The sequence below is a fragment of the Schistocerca gregaria genome, chromosome X, assembly GCF_023897955.1.
Source record: "Schistocerca gregaria isolate iqSchGreg1 chromosome X, iqSchGreg1.2, whole genome shotgun sequence".
NCBI lineage: Eukaryota > Metazoa > Arthropoda > Insecta > Orthoptera > Acrididae > Schistocerca > Schistocerca gregaria.
The window spans coordinates 127520536-127534595 of record NC_064931.1 but is presented as its reverse complement, the minus strand read 5'-3'; the positions used below and the strand labels follow the sequence as shown (position 1 = coordinate 127534595).

Here is a 14060-nt window from a genome sequence, read left to right as displayed (position 1 = left end):
GAATGTGTCAATAAAGTTTCCCCTTCCTGGGACAATGAATTCATGGTGTTCTTATTTCAATTTCCAGGAGTGTAGAAGTAATATCTGGCTTTCACCAAGGAAGTGTTATAGGCGCTCTACTGTTCGTTATCTACATAAACAACATAGGAGACAATCTGAGCAGCCCTCTTAGATTGTTTGCAAATGATGCAGTCATTGTTCATCTAGCAAAGTCGTTAGATGATTGCAAATGCTTTAGAAAAGATATTTGTATGGTGCAAAAAGTGGCAGTTGACTCTAAATAATGAGAAGTATGAAGTCATCCACAAGTACTAAAAGAAAGCCACCAAATTTCAGTTACATGGTAAATTAAACAAATGTAAAGGTTGTAAATTTTACTAAATACTTAGGGATTGAAATTATGAATAATGTAAGTTGGAATAATCACGTGGGTAATTCCATGGATAAAGCAAACCAAAGACTGCAATTTATTCACAAAACATGTAGAAAGTCCAACAATTTTGCTAAAGAAACTGTGTGCATCCTTTTCTGAAGTATTGATTTGCAATGTGGGATCCGTATCAATTGGGATTGACAGAGGACATCGGAAAAGTTCAAAGAACAGCAGCTTGTTTTGCATTATCACAAAATAGGGGAGAGTGTGCCATGGACATGAAACATGAATTGGGATGCAATCATTAAAACAAATATGTTTTTCATTGAGGCAGGATATTCTCGTGAAATTTCACCCACCCACTTTCTTATCCGAATGCGAATATATTCTGTTGGTGCCTGTCTACATAGGGAGAAATGATCATCATGATATAATAAGAGAAAACAGAGCTTGCACAGAAAGATTTAAATGCTGGTTTTTCCTGTGTGCTGTTTGAGAGGGGAACGGTAGAGAAATACCTTGAAGATGGTAGGGTGAGCACTCTGTCTGGCACTTAATTGTGGAATTTATAGAGAAATCGTGTAGACGAATGAATTTACACAATTTGTGGAAAGCACAAAATTTCTATGAATGCATGCTGACTGTCATATAAAGTGGGAAGTGTGTTAAAAATACTTAGTAACACAATCTCTACAGCATGCCATCTTCTCAAATGCTGTATTTCATGTTTCAGATCAGTATATTTTGCTTATATTTATTCTGTTATTAGTTAATGCATACATTTTTGGGTAGTGAATAGGAAAAATATTCAGGCTGCAGAAAAGAGCAGTGTGTATGATGACCAGGTGTGACAACACTGTTCACTGCCTCAAACTTTTTAAAATGCTGGAAATATTAACTGTCACTAGCATATATATTTTTCAGTGTGTTATGTACGTAAAAACATATCGACTACAGTGTTAAAAATTGCTTAATAAATGGTTACAAAACTAGAAACAGCAGTAATTGGCATCTTGTCTGAAAAAATAAAGTTAAAAGTCAGCAGAGTTTATTGTAAAATGCCATCAAGTTAAATAATAAATTACCACAATGTGTAAAGGACATAGATACTATTTGCTCTTTCAAAACCAAACTCAAAGATTATGTACAAAATAAAAGTTTTCTACAGCAATGGCGAAACTGAATTAAAACGGATTACCTAATTTAATAAGTACTCTCTCTCTCTCTCTCTCTCTCTCTCTCTCTCTCTCTCTCTCTCTCTCTCTCTCTCTCTCTCTCTCTCTCTGTGTGTGTGTGTGTGTGTGTGTGTGTGTGTGTGTGTGTGTGTAAATGGTAATTAATTAAGACTAAAAGACAAAAGAAATTTGATTGACAACTGCACTTTGTAAGAAATTAATTTTAAGCTGTTGATTTTTCAGCATTTGAATGATGAAATTTATACAGTGTAAATTATTTTACAGATTAGTAAAGAAATCAATCAATAAATCGGTGTGTTGCCGTACATGAGGGTTATGTAGCATAAGTCCTTGAGGTAGAAAAGGAATGCCAAGTTAATGTAGCACAACAAAATGGCCTTGCAACTATCTCTGTTTAAGGCGTTCAGTTGTATTTAATGTAGAATTTCTCATTTTTGAAGTGTTCCAGCATGGCCAGGGCTGTTAACACCCAGTGCAGGGATAGCAAAGCTAGTGATATCAGTTTCTGATCATGCAGCATCAGCATGTGAAATATTGAGGTACATAATTTTCCATCTCAATTACAATTTTCTGAAAATACAAATAAATAAAACACAGACTTTGATAGTTTACAGTAAAAACTTATTAGGTCTACAATGTTTTTTCACACTTTTTTTTAAAAAAGTTAGAGGCTTCATTGTCAGAAAATTATAAAAAAAAAAATATGATTCAGAGTATTGGCATTACTGGCCACTAATTTCACCCATCTTTTGGGTAGCATAGCAATCCTGCTTTGGAAAGATTGATGTCTTTTGAGGAGGTCCATAAATTAATCCAATTTTTCACTTGTTCATATGACCAGAATTGCAGATCAGCCAGGCCTTATGTCATTGATCAAAAAAGGTGGTAGTCAGAGGGATCATTGGCTGGAAAACACAGCGGGTGGAATAAGGCTTCCAATTTCAATGTTTCCAAGTATGTTTTGATTGGTTTTGCAATATGGGTTCAATCATTGTAATGCTGCAAAATCACTTTTTCCTGTCTATCGCTGTATGGTGGCTATTTGTCTTTCAGTGTTCAGCTCAAACATGTCAGTTGCTTTCAATAACAATCTCCTGTGATTGTTTCCATCTGGTTTAATAGCTTCAAAAATTTTCTCTTCCACTGCCATGTTTGCCTTAGACTTCAAAATCACCATTCTTGGAATGTTGAAACCATTCTCTGCAAGTTCTTTCACTAATAAGTTCCTCACCATTGGTCTTACCCAGCATTTTATGAGCCTCAGCCACATAGTTCTTCATGTTAAAGCAGAAAATTAGAACTTCCTACAAATGATGAGAATTGGGCTCATAAGTTGACATATTCAGTCGACAATAATTTTGTGATGTAATCACAGATTGACTAATATTTTGAGAGTGTTATATGTACAAATACCTAAGCTTATTGGGTAAAAAAAGGTTTTAGGTATACAAGCTTTTGGACGCAGTGGCTCCTTCTTTTGACAGAAGAGTTAAAGGGGAGGGGAGAGGGTGAAGGAAAAGGCTGGAGAGGTTTAGGAAAAGGGATAGAGTTCAGAAAAGTCGCCCAGAACCCCAGGTCAGTGGAGTCTTACCAGATGGATGAAAAGAAATACTTATTGTTAGGGACTGCACTAGAAAAGATTTGAAAATCTGAGAGCTTAAATGTGGAAGACAGGGTAATATACAAGATAGAGGTTACTAGTAAAACATCATGAACGAGTTAATATGAGTGAAATGCTAAGTGCATTGTACGTAATAGAGTTGGAAGGGGTCAGAAAAAAATAGACAAGTCAGAAAATGAAAGATGTAGAAAGCTAAAATGGAGTGAAGAAAGGAGTAGTTACTGTGAAGAAATGCTGAGACGGAAGAAATTAACATAAATTAAGGCCAGGTGGGTGGCAAGAAACAAGGACATGGTGCAGCACGAGTTCCCACATGTGAAGTCCTGAGAAACTGGTGTCTGGGGGAAAATCCAGATGGCACGCATGGTAAAACGGTCACTGAGGTCATGACTGTCATGTTGTAGAGTGTGATCTGCATCAGGATGTTGTGTGTTGCCAGTAGACACCCTCTGCCTATGCCCATTCATCCTACCTGATAACTTGGTGGCAGTCATGCTGATGTAAAAGGCCGAAAAGTGTTTACATAACAGCAGATATATGACGTGTTGTTTCACAGGTGGCTGACTCTTTGATAATATATGTTTCGTCAGTTACTGGACTGGTGTAGGTAGTGGTAGGATAGTGCATAGGGCAAGTCTTGCAGTGGAGGCAGTCACAAGGGTAGGAGCCAAAGGGTAGGGAGATGGGTGCAGAATGAACATAGGATCTGACAAGGATATTGGCTGATTGGGAGTATGACAAAAAGCTATTCTACGTGTGCTGGGCAAAATCTTAGAATTGATCTCATTTCAGCCCCTAAAATGAGATCCATTCTGTCTCAGATTCTGCACACCACACCAAGAATAGCCTTTCATCACCCTCCCAATCTATGCAATATCCTTTCAGACCTTATGCTCCTCCTGCACCCATCTCCCTACTTTTCGGCCTTTTACATCAGCATGACTACCACCAAGTTATCAATTAGGATGAATGGGCATAGGCATTACCTCAGTGACTGTTTTACCATGCGTGCCATCTGGATTCTTACCCCCAGACACCAGTTTTTCAGAACTCCACATGTGGGAATTAGTGCTGCAACATATTCTTGTCTCTCACCACGCACCTGGCCTTAATTTATTTTAATTTCTTCCATCTCAGCATTTCTTCACAGTAACTACTCCTTTCTTCACTCCATTTTCGCTTTTGACATCTTTCAATTTTTGACCTATTTTTTGCTGCCCCCTCTCATCTCTATTGCGTACAATGCACTTAGCATTTTATATGTGTTTTCTCCTGCCACCAATTAGTGAGTATATTTTATATATATCCAATTACATTATATTTGTCAAAGATTGATTATTTCCATCGTTATAAGCTTATTGTACGAGATGTATGACTTACCATATGCACCACCACTTGCTACAACTGCTGTCTATTGCAAAACAGCAGAAGCAGAGCTATAGACATAATATTTCAATGGAATAGAACATAATTGGAAATCAACCTTGCCCCACACATCTTGAAACAGTAAGATATCAGATACTTTGCACCTCAAAATTTACTGTGTCTATGTGCAGTGTTGTGCCACACACGAAAAGAATTTCATGACTACCGTAAGAATGCAGGAGTATGTTGGTTTGGATGGAAGCGAGAAAAATGCAGTTAATTAATTATGTGGTGCTACACAGTAATCAATTCATTTGAGGATACAGAACAGAAGAAACTGAAAATTATGTTGATTAACATGTAAACTAATCTGCAAATGATATACATATATGCAGACTAAAGCGATGAATGAAAATTTGCACCAAGACAAGAATACTCATTAGGCACATATGCCTAGTTAGCAGGAGACTTGGGTTCAGATCCTGGTCTTGGAACAAATTTACATTCATTGCTTCAGTCTGCATATATACATCATAGATGCTTGAGACTTGAAAAGTTCTGTGGAACCAATTTCATTTGATTAAACTGTAGATGTGGGTCATATGCATTGCTCCCCCTTCACATGCTTTCCACCATGAGATCCATAAATACAATGCATACTACATCTACATAGGTACTCTGCAAATCACATTTAAGTGCTTGATGGAGGGTTCATCGAACCACCTTCACAATTCTTTATTATTCCAATCTCGTATCGCACGCAAAAAAAAAAAGGCTATATCTTTCCGTACAAACTCTGATTTCCCTTATTTTATCATGGTGATCATTTCTCGCTATGTAGGTTAGTGTCAACAAAATATTTTTGCATTCAGGGGAGAAAGTTGGTGATAGGAATTTCATGAGAAGATTCCTCGGCAACGAAAAATGCCTTTGTTTTAATGATGTCCATCTCCCCTATTTCTTAATAATACAAAATGTGCTGCCCTTCTTTGAACTTTCTCGATGTACTCCATCAATACTATCTGGTTAGGATCCCACCCCACATAGCAATATTTTAAAAGAGGTCATACAAGCGTAGTGTACGCAGTCTCCTTATTAGATCTTTTACAGTTTCTAAGTGTCCTGCCAGTAAAATGCAGTTTTTGGTTAGCCTTCTCCACAATAGTGCCATTCCATGTCAAATCAACACACTTTAAATAAAAATTTTACCTCATCCTCTTAGACTTTGCTGAAAGATGGTATACTTATAGTGGGTGCTGAAACTAAGAAAAATACCAGATTTCAATTTTTTACCTCAAACCTTTCCTAAAATATGGTCATGTAAACTTTTTAAAAACTGGCCAAAAATGTGTGAACTGACTTTTTTTAAATTGCCCTAGGAGGTGCCCTAATTGAGCTAGAGGACTGGGAAGTGTCTTTTGCAGCATTTTTCATGCTCTTTCCAGTGATAGACAAAAAACATAACTTCTAATTAATAACCTTTTTCAAAATGGTAATTATTATTTTGATTTAATTTTTTTTTACAAAAAGTACATAATTTAAAATTTTCAAAATATTTCCATAACTACTTCATACTGTTGTAAATCACATGGCAAAATATAAATGTGGGATGATGATGGGTTCATTGTTAAAAAAATTATTCCGGACTCTTGTTTTTCACTAACGGCCCTAGTTGGACCAAACTGACCTTTAAGGTAGTACGTCAGTAGAGGACCGTATACGTAGGGCTTGATGTCTGTACAATAATTAAGAGACTGGAGCCATTGTTGAGCTTATGCAGTCTGCATTGTTACCTTCTAAGGCTTTGTGTGCCTACAGCATTATTGTGCACTGTGGTTTTAGTGCAAATCAATTGTTACCTCTGTCTTGACCAGTCTGTATCTATTATATTTAATAGTTCATTTTCAAGTAAATCTATACATTGAAGGACAGATTTTTGTATAAATATGGAACCATGAAAAAGTGCAGTGCTGTTAGAGTGCAGTGTTGTAATTCATTGAAGAAGTCAAATCATTTTATTCAAGACAGAAAAAAACTGAGAAATGTCACAACATGGATGCCCAAATTATTTCCTCATATACCAAGTGGTGCCAAGATTTGTAACCAAATTGAAAAATACACCAGGGCCCATCAGCGATGAAAGTGTGGAAGAAGAATCTTCTGGATCAGAGATAATCATCAGAGACCAAGACACTGACTTCACTCCAACTTCCGTAGCTGTTAAAACATTTAACACAACACTTCAAGAACTAGGTGAGTCCCCAATTGACAAGAGAAAACTAACATCTAGGCATTACGCCAAATCAAAAGTGAAGAAAATCTCATCAATGACACGTAAACTTTTTGTTGCTCTTGAAACTTCTTCATCAGATACTGATACTGATGAATCTGTTCTTGAAAATCTTAAACGAAACTTTAAAAATTCTAAAACTAATGATTCTTACAAGTTTACCTGAAAAGTGGAGTGTCAGGAAAATAATGAGGGTATTTAATGCTCCTAATTACATTTTTCGGCATTCCATAAAATTTTGAAAGAGAAAGGATTCATGGAAGGTCCAAACCCAAAACCAGGGAAGTGTTCACCAACAGAAACTGTCAAAATTGTACATTCATTTTATGAAAATGATGAAGTTAGCAGGGCAATGCCAGGTGTTAAAGATTGTGTGACAATTACAGAAACAAGTGGAAATAAAACAAAAATACCAAATAGATTTATTTTGTGTAACCTTAAAGAAGCTTGCAAGCATTTTAAAGACAAGTTTCCTAACATAAAAATAGGTTTCTCTAAATTTGCTGAGTTGAGACCAAAACATTGTGTATTAGCTGGCCGGAGTGGCACACACACTGTCTGCGTGAGCACAACTCACCAAAACATAAAATTAATGATAGAAAATGCCAAACTAAACACAGTAACAAACAGCGGCTTAAACAATTATAAGCAGTGCATTGCAAAAATACTTTGCAACCCTTCATCAGTTGATTGCAACATGGGAAACTGTGAACACTGCCCAGGAGAAACTGTCATACGTAAAAATTTTAAAGGCTTAATTGAACAAGTTCAGTTCCGACAGTGGACGTCAGTTGACCAATGTAATCTGGAAATTGTTCAGAAAACTTCTGAAGAATTCATAGATTTATTTTGTAGTAAGATGTCAACTTTGATTCGGCATGACTTCATTGCCAAGCACCAACGAACATTCCTTAACTCCACAAGAGAAAACGTGACATCTCGTAAAATCGGGTGTACTGCCGGTGGTCCGCGTCTTCCCAACACGATATTTCGATGTCGTAACTCGGCGTCTTCATCAGGTGTTCCCTGAGACTGGTTGGCGATCTGACCTCGTCCCATATTTATGCCTGGGCGGTGTGTGGTGCTCCCTATGCCGTCCGCGCCCGCTGTGGCCATTTCTGTGGGTGGTATCAGTCTCTAGGCACTTCCTCTTCGGTCCGCGCCTGTTGCGGCTCTCTTCTGAGGTAGCGGACGTCCCAAGGCGTTCCCTATTGGGTCCGCGCCCGATAGGCGCGATCCTAGCACTATCATGGCTCTGCTGAAGCTCCTTATGCTGTCCACGACCGCGGCGAGTTTCTCTCGTGGCCGAGCCATTGTCCTTTGTGGAACGTCTCAACAACCTATGGATCTCAGACACAGACATCGTGGTCAGTTTTGATGTGGTGCCTCTGTTCTCCAGGGTACCACTTCAGGACACACTCGGTATTATTAGTGAGAAATTTGACAGAGCCTTGCTGGATCTCTTCAAGCATATTTTGACATCAACGTACTTCCTTTGTGGAGGCCAATTCTGTGAGCAGACTGAGGGAGTGGCCATGGGCAGCCCCTTATCTCCGGTAGTGGCGAATCTGTTTATGGAGAAATTCGAGGATGAGGCAGTTACAACTGCTGCCTACCAGCCGACGTGTTTCTTCAGATACGTTGATGATACATTCATCATCTGGCCACATGGCAAGAGAAGACTGGATGAGTTTCTGGACCATCTGAACACAAGACACCCCAACATAAAGTTCACCATGGAACTAGAGAGTGATGGTCAGCTCCCATTCCTCAATGTCCTGGTAAAGAGGAAGGCAGACAGCACCTTAGGCCACAGTGTGTACAAGAAACCAACACACACTGACTTATATCTACAGGGTGACAGCTGCCATCACCCAGCACAGAAGCATGGAGTGCTGAGAACACTCATGCACTAAGCCAAAACACTCCCTGACCCAGACAGCATGACAGCGGAATTAGAACATCTACAAAGAGTGTTCACAGACCATGGATACTCCACCAGGGACATCAGCAAAGCGCTCCGTCCCACCAGACGACCTGAGGCAACAGAAGAGGAGCAGGAAGAAGAGACCAGGAAAGTAGCCTTTCTACCATATGCGGGGCCTATATCTGCCAAGATCAGCAGAATCCTGAAGAAACACAATATTAAGAGTGTGTTCTGCCCACCTAACAAGATCAAGACGCTCCTTGGAACTGTCAAGGATGATTTGGGGTTAAGGAAACCTGGTGTCTACCATATACCATGTGAATGCGGGATGGCTTACATCGGTCAAACTACAAGAACAGTTGAAATAAGATGTAAAGAACACCAGAGACACACCAGGTTACAACAGGTAACTAAATCTGCAATAGCAGAACATTGCCTTGACCTTGAGCACACCATGGAGTATGACAAAACTAGGATCCTGGCTCAGACCCCCCGAATCTGGGCTAGTGTCATTAATGAATCGATTGAAATCAAGATGACTGAGAACTTGATCAACCGAGAAGCAGGATATCAGCTTAGTACTGTGTGGAATCCTGCTTTGGAACTACTACAGAAACAATGGAAGGAAGTTCCATCCTCCAGGAATGAACTACAGACGTCCAAGGGTATAAGTAACGGAACAGAAAGGCGTACACGACACCAGGCGGCAGCAAGCTCCTTGGAGGATGGCCATCATAATACGCAGCTCCAACAACAGCCGGATGCCACAGGAGGCGCACCGCACAGGCGCATGCCGGGTTCAGAAGGCCAGGACAATGTCTCGGCCACGAGAGAAACTCGCCGCGGTCGCGGACAGCATAAGGGGCTTCAGCAGAGCCATGATAGTGCTAGGATCGCGCCTATCGGGCGCGGACCCAATAGGGAACGCCTTGGGACGTCCAATACCTCAGAAGAGAGCTGCAACGGGTGCAGACCGAAGAGGAAGCACCTAGAGACTGATACCACTGACAGAAATGGCCACAGCGGGCGCGGACGGCATAGGGAGCACCACACACCGCCCAGGCATAAATATGGGACGAGGTCAGCTCGCCAACCAGTCTCAGGGAACACCTGATGAAGACGCCGAGTTACGACGTCGAAATATCGTGTTGGAAAGACGCAGACCACCAGCAGTACACCCGATTTTACGAGATGTCAACAAATCGCCGGGAAAGTCTTAGAAATTACAAGAGAAAACCTTATGGAATCTGAATTTGTTGTCATATGTGATTTTTCAGAAAATTATGGTATAGTTCTACAGGATGAAGCTCAGAGTTTCCACTGGACAAGACAACAGATTACCATTCATCCTTTTGGTATATATTACAAACAGGAAGACAAAATTGAGCAAATGACCTTTGTCATTGTTTCTGATTGCCTGGAGAACAATACAACTGCTGTTTACACCTTTCAAAAGAAGCTAATTTAATATCTAACAAATAAATTTCAAAAGTGAAGACTTCAACATAAAAGCTGAGTGGCACTTTTCAGCCACAGCACATGGGAAAGGGCCTTGTGATGGAGTAGGGGGTTCAGTAAAGAGACTGGGAGCTCGTGCAAGTTTATGAAGGCCATACCAAAATCAGATCCAAATCGCATGAGATCTATTTGAGTGGGCAGTAGATAATATCACAAATGTTGATTTTGCATATTCGACTCAAGAAGACTACGCGGCTTCAGAAATATTCTTAAAAAGACGACTTGAAGAGGCATTGACAATCAAAGGAACACAGCAATTTCACACTTTCATTCCCAACACTACATCAAAATTAATAGTCAAATACTTCTCAGGTGATATGCAGAGATGGGAGAGGGAAGTAACTACATCACCAGACAAACTGAAGTTACAAGATGTATCAGGCTATGTCACCACTGTATGTGGTGGAAACTGGTTGCTTGGGCACATTTTAGAAAAAAACGAAGAACTTGATGAAGTGAAAATAACTTTTTTTCATCCATGTGAACCAGCTAAGTCATTCTCTTATCCTGCACATGCAGATGTCCTCACAAAAGTGAATCCATTTACTCCGACAGGGAGAACATACATTCTTAATGAAAGTGATGTAAACCAAACCCAGTCAGTTTTATTAAAATGTAATATGTGAAGTTCCAAGACAATTTATTGGGAAACTGCTTTCAACTCAAAACTTAATTTTTGTCTCAGGTTAGTGTTAATGTATATTTTATAGAAAGTTGTTTCAAAATTATTGTTAGTACCTATTGTGTTAAATTTAGCTATGTACAGATACCTGTTACTCAAAAACAAGCATTAGGTATTTAATTTGTTTAATAGTTCCATTTCAAACATCATGGACCAGAACTATAATGTAAATACTTGTACTTATTCATACTTTATTTCAGTTTGTAGTTAAATGCTCAATTTCTTGTTTTTGTTATCTCGGTTAATATACTGTTAGTGAAGTTGTATGAAATTAAAATAAGCAATCAACTTAATTATAAAATGTGCTGATTGGTTTTGGTTTAATAAGGTGATGTTTTGATATTTCTAATACTTTTTTTACTTACCTTCCAGTATATTTTGAAGAAATTCTTGTTTGTTAAAGGTCAGTGATTTACAGTAGTATGAAGTAGTTATGGAAATATTTTGAAAATTTTCAATTATGTACTTTTTGTAAAAAAATTAAATCAAAATATTAATTCCCATTTTGAAAAAGGTTATTAATTAGAAGTTATGTTTTTTTGTCTATCACTGGAAAGAGCATGCAAAACGTTGCAAAATGACACCTTTCCCAGTTCTCTAGCTCAATTACGGCAGCTCCTAGGACAATTTTAAAAAAGTCCGCTCACACATTTTTGGCTGGTTTTTGAAAAGTTTACATAGCCATATTTCAGGAATGGTTTGAGGTAAAAAATTGAAATTTGGTATTTTTCTCAGTCTCAGTGCCCACTATAAGTATACCAACTTTCAGCAAAATCTAAGAGGGCGAGGTAAAATAGGTGTGTTGATTTGACATGGAATGACTCAATATTTTGTATGTGTTCCTTCCAATTTAAGTTGTTCGTAATTGTAATTCATGGGTATTTGTTGAATTTATGGCCATTAGATTTGACTGATTTACCATGTAACCAACATTTAATGGATTGCTTTTCGCACTCATGTGAATGACCTCACATTTTTCTTTATTTAGGGTCAATTGCCAGTTTTTGCTTACATACAGGCATCTTTTCTAAATAGTTTTGCAATTTCTTTTGATCTTCTGATGACTTCATTAGTAGATAAACGACAGTGTCACCTGCAAACAACTTGAAGACAGCTGCTCATATTGTCTCCCAAATCGTTTATATAGATACAGAACAGCAAAGGGCCTATAACACTACCTTGGGAAACACCCGCAATTACTTCTGTTGCACTCAATGACTTTCTGTTAATTACTACAAACTGTGACCTCTCTGACAGGAAATCACAAATCCAGTCACATAATTGAGACGATCTTCCATAAGCACACAATTTCATTAAAAGCTGCTTATACGGTACTGTTTCAAAAGGCTTCTGGAAATCCATAAATGCAGAATCAATCTGAAACCCTTGTCAATAGCACTCAACACTTCATGCCAGTAAAGAGCTAGTTGTGTTTCACAAGAACGATGTTTTCTAAATCCATGTTGACTGTGTGTAACTAGACCTTTTTCTTTGAGGTAATTCGTAGTGTTCAAACACAATATATGTTTCAAAATCCTGCTGCATATCGACATTAATAATATGGGTCTGTAATTTGCTGGATTACTCCTACTACAGGTGTGACCTGTAAGACTTTCCAGTCTTTGGGTATGGATCTTTCGTCGAGCGAACAGTTGTATATGATTGTTAAGGGTGGAGCTATTGCATCAGCATACTCTGAAAGGAACATAATTGGTATACAGTCTGGACCAGGAGAGTTGCTCGTATTAAGTGATTTAAGTTACTTCACTACTCCAAGGATATTTACGTCTACGTTACTCATGTTGACAGCTGTTGTTGATTTGAATTCTGGAATACTTACTTCATCATATTTGTGAAGGCATTTCGAAAGGCTGTGCTTAGTAGCTCTGCTTTGGCAGCACTGTCTTCAATAGTATCTCCATTGCTATCACACAGAGAAGGCCTGTTCATTGCTTTCATAATGTTCCATTCGTGCTTGATCCCTAAATGGTGGAAAGAGTCCACATCCATATCACTGATTGTTCCTTGGAATCTTTCCAGTGACTTCTTTTGTGTGTTGTTGCTTAGTACACTCCTGAAGCAGACCACTATGCCTGCTCACACGAGGTGTTGGATTGTGGTTACAATAAGGCTTATGAATTCTGTTTGAAACTAAATGTCACAAGTTAAACACCCTCTTTATTACCTGGACTTTCCATGTTAGTTTATGTAGCTATGTAAACAAGAGCAAGAAGAAACTGTACAAGGTTAATATGTGAAGTTGTGTTAGCCGCAGTGCCAGGGTGGCAGAGCTGGTAGTGCATCAGCCTACTGAGCAGGAGACTTGGGTTCAAACTGTGGCATTGGTACATATTTTAATTCATTGCTTCAGCCTGTATTCATTGTACAAGGTGATTATAATTAAAGTTAAACTTAGAAACCACTGTAAAAAAAAAAAAAAAAAAAAAAAAAAAAAAAAAAAAAAAAAAAAAAAAAAAAACGCTGGTCAAAATGGCATCAAATTGCAGTGAAATATTCTTTGAGAAAGGGGAAAAGTATGGTAGAAGAAAAATAAATAGTTATAAAATGTCGCAATAGATGGTGCTGTAAGCATCATAATTTAATAGAGGTCGACTACAAATGGCAACTGAATCATACAACAATGCCTAAGGTGTACGTTTGATGTTAAACAAACTGTACTATTCAGTGTGCATGGATGTACAGGTGTGATATTGCTAGTTACGTAAGTCCACCCACCACGGCAAGGTCATGTCATTTTGGACGGAAAAAATCGTTTTTTAATTGTCTCGAGGCCAAAAACCACATCAATCAGAATCGAATCAGGTTATTAATTTCCATGTCACTGGCGCAAAACATGTTCAATATGCTGTACACTGTTTTCTGCAACAAGATGAAATTTAAAAACAGCATGTTCCACAACTGATTGAAGTGTTTTAGGGGTCACATACAGAATGTGTTGCACAATGTGTGCTTTCAATTCAGCTAAGTTTGCAATCAGAACACTGAACAGAACTTCTTTCAGATAGCCCCACAGCCAGAAGTCGTTCTGATTAAGATCAGGTGACTGGCACAGCCAGGCTGTAGGGAA

General features: G+C 38.5%; 1 protein-coding gene across 2 annotated transcripts in view; it reads left to right on the top strand.

Moving 5' to 3' along the window:
- Positions 1 to 14060, top strand: part of LOC126299558 (probable serine/threonine-protein kinase DDB_G0282963) — a 137137-nt gene that overhangs the window by 49172 nt on the left and 73905 nt on the right. The gene's annotated exons all lie outside the window — the stretch shown is intronic.